Genomic DNA, 16,507 nt, shown 5'->3' on the forward strand with positions numbered 1-16,507 from the left:
TCATTGTAAATTTCCCTACAACATAGGCTTGAGACATTATATTTCGGGAGGGACCATGGTTTTGGGGATCCACGGGTCTCTTCATCACACCATGGTTTCCAAAATTTGATGCAAATACAATGGTTGTTTCCAGGATGCCAGTTTGGGTTCGTTTGCACAACCTCCCATTACATCTCTGGAATCAATAAGTCCTTGCAGGTATGGGTAACACCATTAGACGTTACATTAAAATGGGCACACAAAGACTAGAAGAAAGAATTTGCACATTCGCATGAATTTGTGTGGAAGTAGATCTCAGCAAAGGCTTGCCAGACCGAATTCAACTGAAGCACAAACAGTGGGACACAGATATTAGATTATGAAAATACAGCGTTTAGATGCAAAATCTGCCAACAAACAGGACATCTACAAAATATGTGCCCTAAAGCCAAAAAATATACCTGACGAAAGAAGAAAACGGGGAAACCACCCAAGGGATGGCAATTTCCCCCACCACTCTCTGATGAGGAGGAAGTTGATGTAGAACAGCCCATACCCAGCGAAAATAACCAGATGAACAAAGAACCAGAAGCACAGGAATAAATCCACCAGATCTGATGGACTTGCAACCGACAAAGATACTAGAAACAATGGATATCAGTTGATCCAAACGACTACATACATCAGACAACCCAGACTCTGATAAAGACAACCCTCGACATAAGGTTGACACTTCGCTTGCACTAGTATCTTCGATGACGACTCAAGGGGAGTGGCGTAAGGTTGAAAAGAAAAAAGGGAGAAAAGCATGATTATCTCCCCCTTTGTACATTATTACTTGCTTTCATTGAAATTCTGATTAGCACTCTTTGACTTGCCGATGAAATGTGTCACAGCACTTACATCCGTAATTTTGTTTTCATTAATAAAATTACGATTTTTCCTTGGGAAAAAAAATGGGAGAGGAAACACCTAATAGAATACAAGGTGAACAGAGTACAAGGTGTATGTTGTAAAAGGAAAGTAAAGTGCTTTTTTTGGATAGTGAGTCATGGCTTATTATCTTGAAATAACAAAGGTTGTTTGTAATAAACTATCAACAAAGTTAGACTAATAACAAGTGATTGTTTCTAATAAACTATCTATAACAAGTGGTTGTTTGTAATATATAGTTGTGTGAAAGAGGATATTAATAGTCTCCTTGAAAACATTTTAAAGATAAATAAAAATAGGCAATATATTTTACTATAACAAAGTAAAATGTTAAACCACTAAAATCCAAATTTAAAAAAATTAATCAATTAATTAACCCAAGTACCCATTTTAACAATTTTGAAAATGACATTAAATTGTTGTAGCAAGCTAGAGACATGCTACATGCTAAGTGGTGAATATAGTACATACATAAATATGTTATTTTCATGTTTTTTGTTAATAAGGTTGTCCACCTAACAAAAATTATATCCACCTAATAAAAATTATGTGAAACAACTTCAAAGTTCTTCTAAAGTGATGTTGTAGAATACTATATATAAATTGTGAAGGTCATAGAAAAAATTAAGTTATCATCTCTACAATTATTGATGCATCCAAATTTATAAATCTCATATCCAACCTCATAGAATTTAAAATATGGGTAACTAACAGGAAACAATAGATCTACGACTTTATCTAGATGTTGTATACACACAAGATTCATAGCTTGCCAGCAATGAAAGTTCAAACGCATAGAAACTCAGTTATTGATTCCAAGATGTAGAGGCGTAGTCCAATTATGAAAGAAAGAAAGAAATTATTTTTAACGTCCACGAGGCTAAAGATAGCCTATGGGACAGCTTGCTTCTTCATCTGCTTGATGTATTCGACCCTTTTTCTGTGAAGCTTCAAAATAAATGCTCCCAGCTTCTCGACAAACCTCTCGCTAAATAGATTATCCCAAGAGCTAGCTACCAGCGTATCTGCATAACTTTCATTGTTGTCTTTGAAAGCCTCACATTCTAAAATGAAATGTTTTTCTGTTTCCACTTTTCGAGAAGAACAAAAAATGCATACTCTTTCCTCCCACATTTCCTTTGGCCTCTTCCAACGCCCTGTTTCACAACGTAGTTGATGAGAATTAGTCCTTAACTGAGCAATAAGAATTTTGGCTCTCTAAGAGATATTGGCCTCTATGTATGCCTTTGGTTGATGATTACGAGTGGGATTAAACACTTCAATATAGTAAATTTTCTTTCTTCCTAGCTCCTTGTCCCAAATATGCTCGTGGAACCTTTCCATAGCAAAAGCTTTTATCTCTTTGCTGTTTATGGGACACACGTTCAAGCAAATACCCCATTTACTAAACCATTTGTTATTTTGTTGCATCCAAATTTTTTTGCTCTTGCACAATCTATCATTAAAGACAACCTTAGGCCATCTAGTCTCTTCCATTTGCCCAATTTTTTTTAAATACCTTATGACTCGCACCATAGCAATTGCTTCAATAGGAGCGGTCCCTGTTTCGCTTAGCAAGATATCGTAAGGAACTGCACTTTTAATCTTAAATTGGTTTGTAATCAAACGCTTCTGAATTTTCTCAATTTGTCTCCATTGCATGTCAAATGTACCTCTTGCCCATAATTCACAACCATATAGAATTACCGGAATCATTAGAAGCCCAAAAAGAGTTTGAGTGGCATTCCAGTCCCATAACTCTGCCTTTCTACACCTATTTTGAAAAGCATGATATGCTTTCCAACCCCCCAAAGTTCTTTTCTTTTTACAACCATTCCAACTTAGATTTTTTTGAAGTCAATTCTGAGGTATTTGTAGCCGGCAACTTCTTCCAGAATATTGTCTTCAAAGTAAAACTTATGCTGGTTATGTTTTCTTTTCTTAGAGAAGACCACTACTTTCGTTTCGCTGATATTAACTTGCATCCCCACAGTTGTACAAAAATGCTCAAGGGATAGTAAGTGCTCTTGCAAACCAAGAGCCGATTTAGCAATAAGAATAAGGTCATCTGCATACAAAAGAAGCCTTATAACAAACTTGCCCAAATAGATACCATCACCCCCTTGTGAATTTAACCACTCCTCAAGCTTGTCGATATATAAACCAAAAAGGGTAGGAGACAGTAGGCAACCTTGCTTGACTCCGATATCGCTTTTAAAACTTTCAGAAATGCCTGTTGAAGTTCTAATTTTGACTCTCACCTCTTCATACAGCGTATGCATGGCTGCTCTGAAATGTTTAGGAACCCCAAGTTCCTCCATTCTGTGCCAAAGCTTATCCCTAGGAACCGAGTCAAACGCTTTTCTGAAATCAACAAAGCAACAGAAGACTTCTTTTTTTTTCTCCCACATTTTTTCGATGATGTGCCTTAAAGTTATACAATGATCAACTGTGGAATGTTTAGGTCTAAAACCTGTTTGCCCTTTAGCACGCTTATCTCTTTCTTCTGCCCATTTGCTAATTTTGTTTTCTAGCATGCTTCCAAATAGCTTTGCAAACAAAGTGTTTATCATGATGGTCCTATAATTGGAAGGATTATTGACGTCACCGCTCTTGAAAAGAGGTATTGCCAGACGAGTTTTCCAATCTATGGGGAGCCTTTGTTGTATGATGTTGTTGAAGATTTTTGTAATGTAAAATGCAAGAATTTTTGAGCCCCACTTTAGATATTCTGCTTGGAGTTCAGCGAAGTCTTTTGCTTTTCCAACATCCTATATTAAACTATTATGTAAGAATCAAACGAAATATAATCAAAACCCATGAAAACGTACTTGGATTTATGGTGATTATATTGTCGGTTCCACCAAAATTGCAACCCACAGATGAGGCTCCATTCTTCTGGTAATAGCGGTTGAAGGCATACAAAGCATGGGAAGCAAGATTATCTGGCTCATAACAATGTTGGCCTGCTGAATTAACAGTCCACATTACCAGAACCACAAGCTCAATCCATAGCCTTATGCAAGTCAAATTCTTTAGCTGATGGAGAAGCTACACACAAAGAGGTTCCATCAACAGACGTTAAGTTTCCCCCACTAGCCACATAGGGCAACCCAGTGCCACTTACATCTACATTGGTCTCATCAGGATAGAAGAGTCCCCAGTTTCGTTCCGACTCCAATACAGGCTTTCGGTTCTTGTTAATGAGGGAAAAAATGTACGTATCAATCTCCTGGGCAGGCCTCGAAGGAGTTCCAGTGTTGTTTCTAACATGTCTGACCAGATTTCCATTGTGAGTTGCAAGTTTTTTCTGGAGTTGCTGCCGGCTCTTTATGGCCTCCCTTGGAGGGCCACCCTGTTTCAGTCACCATTACTCTAAGTGATCTGAAGTTAAGGGCTTCTAAAGCAAAGAAGAGAGCAACAAGCTGTGCATCAAACATATTCGTATATACAAGATATGTGTTAGAGTCAATGACACCGTCGTTAGGTATGAATAAAGCATAGTCCAGGGTCACCTTGCGAGGGACATAGTATGGGTAAACGTTGACCATAAAGGGAGACTGTGTCTGAGCAAGAATCTGCAACAAGGGACTATGGAAAAATGCATAATTACTGTCCAATGCCCCTGCAGAGGGTGGAAATGATCTGGAAAGTATACTAGATGCATGGGTGCTAGAGACCTTGATTTTTTGGTCGAGTCCGGCTCTTTTTAGAGCTGTCTGTACATTGCGGCGCATTGCAGGACAACAAAGGATGTAACATTAATTGTGCTCTCAGTCACTTCTGCTCCTACAGTTACATATTTTATCATGGTGGCAGGGTAGCATGGCAATAGATTGTTAGTAACCCTTGTGTCTGTCGTGCTTTAGTACTGTGAAAGAACCAAGCAAATCCGAGTTGGTAGCCCTATGATGCGCTCAATGCCAGTGTGGGCTAACGCTTTAAAAAACTGAACACATGAAAAACATTCTTCTTATCTCCTAGTTTAACAAAAAATGGGTCCTTGTCTTATGCAAATATTTTAGAAAAAATTCTGTATGTATAAAACAACAACCTGCACATTGGAGTCATAATTATTATGTTTCTGACAGCGATTGACTTCACCAGTTGGGCGGCTACATCTGGGGTTGGAAGGTCATCCCCTTCTCATCCATAGCACACTCCCACAGTGCTTCCTCTTGTTAGCTCTAAGAAAATGTAACAGCAGCAATTCCACCCAAGTTGAAGGCTAAAAAACCAGCTCAACCTATTTAAAATCCATGCAAAAGAAACTCTCTGAAAGATGAAAAGATGAACAATACATATTTCTGAGATGCCTTGTCTCTAACAACATAGTCCATATAAGTTATATCCAAAACTAAATTCTTTTCAACCAAGTCATCAATGATGGAAATAAACCAAATAGGAAAATTATTAGCATGAGTAGCATATTTTATATAGCTTCAAAACAGAGAAGAAACTGGAGATTGTAATAATGTGTGATGCAACTCTTGGATCACAGTGGACCTTTCAAAAAGACAAAAAAAATTGAAGGTGTCTCTAGGTAGTAACTTGGTAGTAGACACCTGTCAGCTAGTATACCATGTTAGCCATTGATCTTGTTGGTACTAAAATAAACACCATAGATATACATTCCCCTAATACATTACAGACAGGAAATAAGAAGCAAAAAGGAACATACATACAAACAACAGAATAAATGCCGAAATCCAGAGGATAGAGAGAATGTTTCACAATAAATGCAGTCAATGAAGTTTACAGTAGGTACAGATAATGAAATTTGCCACTGAGGGGCAACCCTGTCTCAGCTGTTCGTCCATATATTACAACGTGTCCACTCTATATTCCTTTTATGCATTTCCTATGCCTCTACGTTAGTTACAACAGGAATCATTCACGCTACTAATTTGCATATTCTGTCACAATGTATCTATATTCCTTTTATGCATTTCCTATGCCTCTACATTAGAGACAATAGAATCCTTTGGTTACAACTTTTCATATAAATGCCAATAATGAGTATAACAGCTTCTTACAACAGCTCCTTTCCTACATCCTCTTTTCACTTGAAGGTGAATGGTGAATGTCTTGGTTGTCTATCTGTCATCTTCATTTGTGTACGCACAACAAATGACAGCCCTTGAGGTGAAGGCAATAGTCCATTAAATCACTAAATCAAAAAAAGGGATTTAAAATAGCTACAAAACTTATTGAATAATCTAATTTGGCATTTTGACTTAGAACACACATCCACATATGATTGGTTTTGAGAACTCATCCCGTAAACTAAACAATTAGCTCATAATAGTATATAATAGTTTCTACGCTGGATTTGTTGTAATTTCTGCATAGGTTTCTTGGGTAGACATAAATATACATTTACAGAGAATACATTGCTAATAACTTATACACACACTCTCTATGTTAAGTTCTCAGAAAGCATAGTTAGTCTCAGTGGACAGTGATCATTGCAATGTTCAGTGGACAGGGATCAATGCCATAGTTCTTTTCTTTGTGTTTAGCTAAAACAGAGAGCAAGGAACCCAAAGCAAAGACATTTACTCACAAAAATATCAGTAAAGTCAAGTTTGAACTCACCCGGAGACTGAGCAAGCATCAGCAATAACACCCAGAAGAGCAGCAGCAGCTTCTCCATTGTCCAAAACAGCATCCCTCTTATCTCTTTCTATGGGTTTTCATTACATCATTCAATCACAATACCCATTAAGAAACACAGGCATACTATTGATTCCTTAAAGTCTGGTAGGCCACAATACCCATTACAGCGCCATGCTACTATTCTCATCTCAATGCCTCTGTTCAAAACACCCACTCGAGGCCCTACAACCAAAATCCTCAGAGCACGACAAAGTAAAAGCACAAACGGGTGACTAAAATGACAATGGATCTAAGCCAAACAATGAGCTCAGAAGTACATATCACAGTATTCCCACTGGATGAGTGGTCCAGTCTCAATTACAGTCCCCTTGTCTGCAAGATGTCTGAAATAACTGTTTTTTATTGCCAAATACAGGTGGGATTCCACACAGAAGTTAGGGTTTAAAAGTATAAAAGGGAATAACATTTGGTTTCTTAGGGTTCCTTGTTGGACATACCGTACATGCAACCTTACTGGAGCCTTTTAACTAAGACAACTTTTAGGGTACATCTCCAAATTTGCCCAAGTTATGGCAGGGTACGTGGATGAGTTCCAGACTACAACATACTACTGGGTATAGTGGATATGGGTACATGTACATTTCTGGTACATGGGTATAGGTTCAAAAGATCCAAGAGCTGGGTACGCATACCCATGGTAATTAGAAACATACACAGACATATATGTACATATAGATGCACATATATACATAATATTAATGAGCCAACAACGCCACCACTGGAGCTCCACCCATGCCATTGCAGTGATTACTCTTCTCATCTGTGGCAACATAGAAGTTTTTGACGAGAGTTGCAGTGATGTTTCCATAATGGTAAGATCCTTGTGGATTGGGACAAGCTGCACTGGCTGGGACAAGCTGCACTGGCTGTCCACTTCCATCTGCACAACAATTGCTATTCAAATTTGAGAACAAGAGTACATATATGGATGTAACTCCCACCAATCCGGCACTTGATGGATATTTTAGAATTCACCCCCGGTTTGTCTGTGAATCTTCTAGGAAATTAAATTTTCATAGCCATCCTCACTTTCCATGATCGTTCCTTTATCTATATTTCTCAACATTGCTAAAAACATTAAGAAATAAGCATATTCATGAATCTATCTATCAGTAATATATATACAGATATACCTCCCCAGACACATGATGCTAGACCCAAAGTAAGGCAAAAACCAAACCTGACGTATCTTGCCTGGTTCAGAGACCAACAATCTCTGTTGGGGCTCCTCGAATTGGTCCAGAAACCCTCTTCTGGGAATTGCTATAGTGGAAAGTGGCAATGCCAGTGAGAACAGAACTAGTAAAACGAGTAGATGCAACCATGTAATAGTCCTGAGATGGCTGATTTGCAGTGATCAGAACAGAGTAGGTCTGGCTGACATGGATGTCAAGAGAACCATAGACATTTTGAACAGTGTGATATCCTTCCACCTCCACAAGCTTCAATTTATGACCCTGGATCCTGAAGTTCAAAGAGGATGACAATCCCACATTTGAAATCCGGAGGTGGTAGGTTTCTCCTATAGATAAATAGATGGCTCATTTTAGATATATAAGTAAACAAATTGAACGGGCAAGATATGCCATCAGATAAAATCAAAACAAAATGCATCTTGTGGATCATTGGGTACCTAGACGCATCCACAAAAAGTCTAGCAGTGTGCCTTGCTATAGAGAATCGCAATCTACCTTGATCCATTGTGATTATTGCATCACTTGCTGGCCCATGGCCATTAATGAGAACAACATAAGGTTTACCCAGCAATCTGCCCATGTCAAATGTTCTCTTAAGGATTGGCACAAAGCTAGAAAATGGTCAGAGATTGATGCAGTGAGAGAACATTCTGGTGGACATAGTGAAGTTGAACATGGTCAATCTCTTCAAATTCAAAAGATGTATTTGTTTCCGAGACAGATTAACAACTTACTGTGTGATTGGTCTTGTACCAGTCACCTATGAGCAGAGTGATATCACCAATAGGAGCAGGGAACGGAACAGGGATGAGGAGTGTTAAATTTGGACAACTAGGTCCAAACTCCATGTTCTGATGCTCAGATTAAGAGGCTAATATTTTTGTTGGATTCCTCTTTCTGAGAGGTGTAAAATCCATATAAAAATAGTCTTAATCCGATGAGCAGAACTTATATTTTGAATTTATTATTCTTAATAAATTATATGTGCAAGGTCAGCCAGTTTTGTAATGTAGGCTCACATGCCCAACAGATGTGTCACACACCCTCATTGATGGATATATATATACAGGAAAAGTTGGAGAGAATTTAAAACATAACACACATCTTCCTCTCTCATCCTAAAAAGTACGAGCTACCTGGAGGACGAATTTCAGCCACACGTGGGAAGGACGAAGAGGATTTTTTTGCTGCTAGGGTTTCTGCTGCTAGGGTTTCGCAGAAGTTTGACCAGCGTTGACTTTGGTCAACGCTTGGTCCAAACAAGCTGAAAACTTGTGGGAGGTTCGATTTTTGAAGGCCGTACTACCTGGCACAAAAATCGAGGTCAAAGGGTTGACCGTTTTGCTGCTGCGTTGACTTTTAGCTTGCTGCCCCTGCGTTGACTTTTCAGGACAGCGTTGACTTTTGTAGAACTGACTTGGGTTGACTCATCTACTGGTTGGAGGGTTGTTGTGACACATCTGGGCTGGCTGACCAAAGGAGACTTTGCTGGTTGAAGCATCCTGTTGACCGCCGAAACGAACACATACATTTTTCTTGTTTCTGATTTGTCTTCTGTAAGATCTGCTTATATGTTCTATCTGCATTTTGCTTATCTACTTGTATGATTGCTGTGAGAAAAGTGAAATTGCTCTTAGCATAGAACATCTTCAAAACTTTACAAGGAGCCTGCTGGCAACAGTTAGCCCTCCAAATCCCCCAGCTGCTTCGTGCATGTACATTGATGGAAAGTAGTACTAGCTGCCTATTTGGTCCTTCACCTAGAGGCTAGAACTTGTATGTAAAGTTCTGTTTTCGTGGTATAGGTCTGTTTGTTCCCAAAACTCCATCTTGCCACGAAATCCTCCTTTGTTGGATACCACGCCTGTACCAGAATGCGTTAAGGATCTCAATGCATTAGAAATCACGAAAGAACCCATGAATCTCAATAAGCCAATACACAAGAGAGAACCCAAATGACTAATCAAGATAATAAGAAAGGCTGATCCAGGCTGTTCAATACATTCACGATAATGTTATCATTGGTGACACTGTCAATCTGGGGGCTGGGAAATTGCCCACTTAATAGAATTCCCTGCAACGACAACAATGGGTATCATTAGTAATGTACTGATGTAATGCCCAGACAAGAATAGAACAGAAACAGGTCTCATGGTTAGGTTTCTACTAACATATTGCAGGTAGTACCCACATATAATTTACACTTGACATTTCAGTAATAGAATTGATAACATGTAACATGCACTTCACATTTCCTTATTATATTGAATTGGTATTATCTAGCATGCACTTCAACATTTCCTTGTTACATGGAATTGAGGCTGAGGCCTCAGAAGGCATGTAAACCCACCTCACCATTCATATGCTTGTATACTGGAGCTAGAATATTGAATTTGTGTAGGCCACTTAACTCTCTGCAGACATATCATGTCGGTCAACATTCTTAAAGCACAAGATCATAGAACAAAACTGTAAAAGAAATACAAAATGTTCTAATAGACCCATAAGGGTCTAGGGGCTAAGAGACAGAATTGAGAGATCAGCAGATGAAATTTATCAAAATCTCCAATTAAACCTTCAACTCAATTCAGAGGACATCTCCCATTTTCCATTCTTGCCCCTGTATGTTGAAAGTGTCAAATGAATGAAGCAAGTAATCTAGACAATAGGTGCTCTCAAAATCCTATGTCCCAGATCCTTCGCTTCTCAACCAATCAGACATTGTACTATCCAAATAGCATAACTAATAACTAAGGTCATAGAAGGTAATTATGGAAGCATTGTAACAAGGCCCAACAGACCCATAAGAGTTTAATGGATAAAAAAGATAATTGAGGGGCCAATAGGTCAAATTTGCCGAAATGGGCAGCTGAACCTTCCATTCAGTTTCGACATTGACATCTTTCAAGTTCTAATCCAATGTCCAATGTCATAGAAGGTAATTGTGAAAGCATCGTAATATGGCTCAACAGACCCATAAGAATTTAATGGATAAAAAAGATAATTGAGGGGCCTGTAGATCAAATTAGCCGAAATGGTCAGCTCAGCCTTCCATTCAGTTCCGACATGGACATCTTTCAAGTTCTATTCTAGCTCCATGATGTTAAAATCATTATTTCATGTCCCATGTTGATTCTACCTTGAGATCCTTATCTACTTTTCTTCTACTTGGACATGATATTTTAGACTAATGACTTTTTACTTATCACTAAAATTGTTTTGGAAATGAAGACTTATAAATGCCTGAACTATGTTAAATGGAAAAATTTATAACCAGTTTGATATGGGTCGAATGTACGTCTAAACCTTTTTTGCCAGTTCAAAATCATAATGACTGCACAGAAAACATTCCAGCTCAAAATCATTATGACCACACAGAAAACGTTCCAGCTCAAAATTATAATGACCCCACAGAAAAAGCATTCAATTCAATTTCAAATGAAGCCTCAACCCAATACATCATGCATACAGTACAGTGAAAACAACATAACATGTCCTGCATAAAAGGAAGTTGTAAAGAATTGTAACATTGCCCAACATTCCCATAAAGGTTAAATGTATAAAAAGATAGAATTGAGAATGTATAAAAGATAGAATTGAGAGGACAGTAAGTTAAATTAGCCAAGCTGGCAACTCAGTTGACATTGAAATGATAAGTGAATCACCCGGGGATTGCACCCCGTCTGGGTCACACTAGCCCTTAAACAGAGTAGTCATTTGCTACAAGTTATTTGCATACCTCCAGTCTGAACCCTGTCAGTACCAACATAGGGGCAGCCAATCAATCTTCTTCAACATGTCTGCAAGAAACCCAAGTTTTTTAGCCCTGTACAGCATGATTTTTGGGCCTGTCCTGAGTGTATTTCTGGGCATAATCAGTGTATTTCAGGTCTGTTCTGGAAGGAGAAACTTGTTGTTGATGTGTAGTACTGTGCTTTATTCAGTGTGTGGTCAAGGAAGGAGAAGTTGCTACAATTGTGAACATTTCCTGTGGTGCAAACTCAAGTCTCAGAGCAGCAACAGTACACTGTTCAGAGGCCATTTCCAGCTTTGAAGGAGAAGTAATAAGAGGTCAAAGTTTCAGCTAGAGGGGGGCAGACTGTGAGTTTAAAATATCAGTTCAAAAGCCCAGTTGAATGAGAACTTCTGAGGCAGCTTCTTCAAGGGAAGATATAAATTAAATTTCTTGTTGTAAATTTGTTGTAAGAAATTTCTCAAGCAAATAAAATCCTCCTTGAAGACTTGTTTTCCCCTTGCGAGTTTTTCCAAGGGTCTTAAACCAAAAATAATTGTGTTATTTTTCTAAGTGTGTGCTTGTAAATATTTATTGTATCACTTCTGCAAAAGACAAATGCAAAACTAAGACATATATCAGTCATATGTTTTAAGATGGGTTTGGGCATTAAACCATCTAAAACTCGAAAACTAGGTTGCGCTACAGCAGACAATTTTTTTTCTAAAACTACTATACAAAATATATCTAAAAGACTAATCATTTTTTAAACGATGATTCACTAAAGTCCATAAATACCTTAAACTATAAACATCATCTGCCTGGGTGAATTGCAATATAAGTGACCAACGCATGAAAACAGATCTCTGGTACTGAAATCATATTTTAATAAACCCCTTAAAGTCCATAAATACCTTAAACTATAAACACCATCTGCTCAAGAGTGAAATGCAATATAAATGACAAACATATGAAAACAGATCTCTGGTACTGAAATCATATTTTAATAAACCCCTTAAAGTCCATAAATACCTTAAACTATAAACATCATCTGCCTCAACGAATTGCAACATAAGTGACAAACGTATGTAAACAGATTTCTGGTACTGAAATCATATTTTAATAAATCCCTACCGAGGCATTACAGTCGGTAACATATTCTCTTTTGACAATGTAAACTTTACTCGTTTGCAAAACGGGAGTATTATAATGTGAGTGTGAAATTCATAAACATGCATTGGATCTTTCGTTCCACTGTGCCAAGATTGGATCTTTCGTTCCACTATGCCAAGAGTCACTGCCGTGCACGCTTCCATATGGCAGTGTGAAACTTAAATTTCATGTGAAAAGCCTTCACACCTTTATCTCTTCCCTGAGATTGCATCTCGCGTGATGTTATGGCTGAAGAATTCTTGTTTTCTGCAATCCCAGCTGACAACATCTTCCACTCTTTCGTATCCAAATTCAATTCCAGCATTATCGTTCTGATCGATCCATTCCTTGCAATGATGCTCACTCTCTCATCTCCGTCGTAAGCCGATGCGATCTCATATGACCAAAAATCTAAGCTATATTTGCTCACCCATTCAACAGGCGTTGTTGTCAAAAGCTTCCAGTGCCAAGCACTTGAATTCGCCTCCCACAGTCCCTTGCTCACCCATTCAACAGGCGTTGTTGTCAAAAGCTTCCAGTGCCCAGCACTTGAATTCGCCTCCCACAGTCCCACTGCAGTGAGTCCATGTCTTCCCGCCAAGATACCTAACAGAAATATTATGTTCCTGTACCCCAGTATTCCTATGGTCTGCACCCGTCGGAAACTGGTGCTGCCTATTTCCGAGAAGTGTATAGACGGGATTTCGTCAACCTCATACCTATGGGTTTCTGTGTTACATCTCACCAGCCATTTCGGATAGAATGAGGGGCAGTTTATAGTAAGGGGATAGATTGAGGCGCAGTAAATTGTGTTTCCATGTACAGTGGAATGAAAGAAGCTGCGGAATAATTTGTGGTTCATCCAAGGCCAACGTCTTATGGTCCATGCGTCCGTCGAGGAGCTGTAGACGAGACCATCTACCTCTTTGATTCCAACTTCTCCCAACACCATCACTTTAAATGTTTGAAGGTCCGGCTCTACAACTATGTTGATACTGATGGACGGCAGCTGATCATGCTGCCATAGGTCTTCCAAACACGGTTCCAGACAACGGTGCGAGCTGATCATTGGATTGGGCAGCAGTCGGAGGCGTCTTCTCAATGGATTGGCCACGGCCAATCTTCCTTCTCTGCTTGCAAGAAGCATAAAACCCTCGGATACTCCCAGGAGAAGCCAATCTGTATTGAAGGGAGAGGGCAGATGTTGAGGCAAAGAGAGAGAATAACACTGGTCAGCATTCTTAGGGTTGAAGAGGAGAAAGCCTTCGGGATTGGGCCGGGAGATGCTGGTAAAAACAATCCAAGATTGGTGGTTCCTCTCATCGTAGAACTGTTGAAAGACGGGGCACAAGGAAATGATGCGGTGCCAGGCAACGCACGTTTGCCGAGCCATCCAGAGATCAGGATTTGAGAGGCGAGATAGAATTTCGTGCAGAACGGATTCAGGGAGACGGTCGAAAAGGCACGATGGTGGCGTCGATCGAACGCACTGTTCCTTGGCACGGTAACTATAAGCTGGTAATTGATATTCAGGTGGGTGCGTGAGTGATGCGAGGCCATAGATTTTGCTGAAGAACTGAATAATTCGGGTTTTCTCCTCCTGCTCCATCAAGATCCGGGGCCGAACAATAAATTGGAATTCCAAGTCACAGTTGAACTGAAGTGGGCCTTCTTCAATCTGGGGATGAATTCTGCAAAGCTTCTCAAAGAATCGAAGAGGCCAAAGGCCAAACTGCAGTTGTGGCCATCAGAATTAGGGCTTTTCTCGCGTGTTTTGACTTTAAACTAAGAACATAATTGTGTCGAGAACTCTTCAGCCCATTACCCAGTATTTAACATGAAACCAAATAAAACAAAATAAAAAAAATATAATATTCTTAATTCATAGCTTTTCGAGTATTTTTCTCTCATTGTGGCATTTGTCTGAAACCGGTGAAAATTGATGTTAAAGGTGTCGAATAAAGAGTACTGCACTGATAGGTGTCTTTTTTGCGGGTTTGTAGTGGGCAAAGGTTGTTCACCCTAGTTGGGCTAACGTTACCTTGACATCTTTATCTCGTGAAATTCTCTCTCAAATGTCACTTACGAATGTGAATGGCACACTCACTTCCTTGCCCTCCTATTATCAAGGAAGCCATTCTTCCTTCGATTTAAGAGAGAGTACAAATGCAGTGTTCATTACTGATGAACTACTTTCAAGAGCACTCTTACTACTATACTACAGCTATAATGCATTTATGCTTACTTGCCTTGTTCCAATTGTGGCACTTGCTCCATGCCTATTTATAGTGTTGTTAATTTATCTACTTTACAGGAAATGGTGACCAATATGCCTGTTTACTAAGCTAGAGTTTGTCATTTTATATATACAACTACGTGCTATTAGTAATTTGCAAAGCATATAGAAACCTAGGGTCTACCTTCCTTCCCTCTTCCCTCTGTCATGATCAAACTGATCCTCCGTGTATCTGAAGTGAAGTGAGAATTTAATGGGCATTCCCTGTATCTAAAGTGATCAACCATTCTTATGCAATCTCTTGCCCATCACCTCACATTCAGTATTCACTTAAATATTCATTCAAATTTCAATTCGTTTATTGTCAGGCTCTAGGCTAGCTGTTTTCTACATTGAATTGCATTGAATAGGCATGAAAGCATGGCCTTTGTTTAGTTTCTCCATTCAATTTTGCCTACATTGTGATTTGCAGTTGCCAATCTACACTGAAGAGGGGTGCATTCTTACATGTTGTTATTTCAACGGGAAAACTTTGAAGTTGAAGGACATAGAGCTTCATCAAACCTCAAAGACCTCAAGGATTTGCTTTTGAAATGCAACAAGTAACTTGTCTGTGCCAAAATTTTGATGCAAATATTGTTTTCAATCTTAAGATGCATTTATATAAGAATTTTCGAAATCTTTCCAATTTTAAAGGACTAGAAAACCAAAAAAATGACACATATAACTCGCACGACAATGAAAGACAAAGGAGGCCTTAGTCCTGTAAAATTTACTTGCATCTGCAATGCCTTGATAGGAAAACACCTATCATGAGGCACATTTTCTTTCAATTGAAACACATTTCTTGGAAACCTTGCTTGATTTAACCTACCCTTCCTCTTCGGGATGTTGCCAAAATGAGGCTTGTTTGCAACCAATGAAAATTTTTATTACCCACTGTCAGTGCCCTACAAATAATCGAATCATTTGTTTTTTCCTCAAGCCTATTTCACCTCACCTTTTTTCCTCAACTCTCAACGTTGAGCAACTTCTCTAGATCGTCCACCATGTCGACCAGCTGCTACATGGTGCTCAACAAAGAATCCATTGTCGTTTTTCAAATATTTTTCCCATAGTGGTGTTAATACACTATGGACAGAATGTGCCAGTATCCACATATGGAGGTTATATGATGGTCGAGACGTTGCAGAATGGTGTGGAGGCTAGAAGGCCATAAGTTGTTTGCCTTCCAAACCTCGAGACTTTACACAAATTTCCATCTGTTCATGATTTTTTTTACACGAATTCTCTTTCTTCTTTACAACTTTGAATATGCAAATAGTTGACCATGTTATTACATGTTACTCACCCTCTGTAATGTCAATTGTCAGCAAAACCGTGAACATATGCCAATTAATGCAGTGTCCACCATCATTTAACCTCTGCCATGTGGATACCACTGTCCATGGTCATTATCCTGAAATCCCAATTTTGGTTGAGAAAATCTTTGGAAATGTTTGTTAATAGGAAATCCCCATCTGAGTTTAGGGTTTCAGAGTTGCAATAGAAACTTATTAAGTTATAGAGGTTTCATAGCAACTTTTTCATTGTAATGGA

The 16,507-nt window shown here is 38.9% G+C and overlaps 1 pseudogene; it reads right to left on the reverse strand.

The window, feature by feature from the left end:
* Window positions 1–1,646: 1,646 nt before the first annotated feature.
* LOC149159231 (glucan endo-1,3-beta-glucosidase 13-like) lies at window positions 1,647–11,878 on the reverse strand (annotated as a pseudogene).
* Window positions 11,879–16,507: the final 4,629 nt, after the last annotated feature.

Source organism: Pinus tabuliformis, chromosome 5_2 (assembly GCF_031772625.1).
Source record: "Pinus tabuliformis cultivar Carrire ecotype Pingquan chromosome 5_2, CPIR1, whole genome shotgun sequence".
NCBI lineage: Eukaryota > Viridiplantae > Streptophyta > Pinopsida > Pinales > Pinaceae > Pinus > Pinus tabuliformis.